General features: G+C 51.3%; 1 protein-coding gene across 1 annotated transcript in view; it reads left to right on the top strand.

The window, feature by feature from the left end:
- LOC109463430 (golgin subfamily A member 2-like) overlaps positions 1-900 on the top strand; it is a 31,274-nt gene that overhangs the window by 27,520 nt on the left and 2,854 nt on the right. The window lies entirely within an intron of this gene.

Genomic DNA, 900 nt, shown 5'->3' with positions numbered 1-900 from the left:
GTCCATCTCATCTCGCTGATTCCTAGGATGTTCAGTTGGTACTCCTCAAACTCTTTCAACAACTGGGCCATCTTCCCAGTCTGGTACAGTGTTCTCACATTCCATGTTCCAACCCCTTGACACTCAGAAACTGGCACATCGGGTCTCTAACTTCCTTGCGGCTTTCATTAGAGGCCGTCACTGTGGATTCTAGTCCACTGCCATCTTCCTTGCGCCGATCCCTCTGATTTCCACTTGCTGTTTCTGTAGCAGGTTTATGTTTTACTGGGTTGGGGTGCTAACCCAACGCCAAACTCCCTCTATCGAGGGAGGTACAGGTCGGAACTGCTAATTAGTACCTCCCTGGTGTCGTAAGCCCCCCGAAGGTTACAGGTCTCCCATGCACCAGACCCAGGCAGGACACCAAGTCGGAACAAGCTGCTACACCTCGACAAGGTTACACAGTTCCTTATCCTGGTGGGGTGAGGGCCCCCAGGATCGTAGGATCCTTGCTCTGTTGTCCGAGAATAACCAAGGCCTACAGCACCTTACCACGAAGCTGGAGACCTCTTCTGGAAAAGTTGGGCTACGGGTGAGTTCTGAGAAGACCAAGGCGATGGAGGTGGGAAACCACACAGGTCAACCTCGACTGAACATCACTGTCAACAACAGCCAGGTAGAGGTCGTGGATCAGTTTACCTACCTTGGGAGTGTCATCAGTAACAGCGGAGAAGTAGAGCCTGACATTAACTGTAGGGTGGGGAAAGCAGCTTCTGTGTTCCGACGGATGAACTCCATCTGGTCAGCAACCACCATCAACCTTGACACCAAGCTCCGACTATACAACAGTATTGTCCTACCCACTGCAATCTACGCTAGCGAAACCTGGAAATGTACAGTCTAAAGCATCCAGAAGCTAGA

This window comes from Branchiostoma belcheri, unplaced genomic scaffold (genome assembly GCF_001625305.1).
Source record: "Branchiostoma belcheri isolate BF01 breed outbred unplaced genomic scaffold, Haploidv18h27 scaffold126, whole genome shotgun sequence".
In the NCBI taxonomy this organism is placed as follows: Eukaryota; Metazoa; Chordata; class Leptocardii; order Amphioxiformes; family Branchiostomatidae; genus Branchiostoma; species Branchiostoma belcheri.
This window is presented reverse-complemented; position numbering and strand designations above follow the sequence as displayed.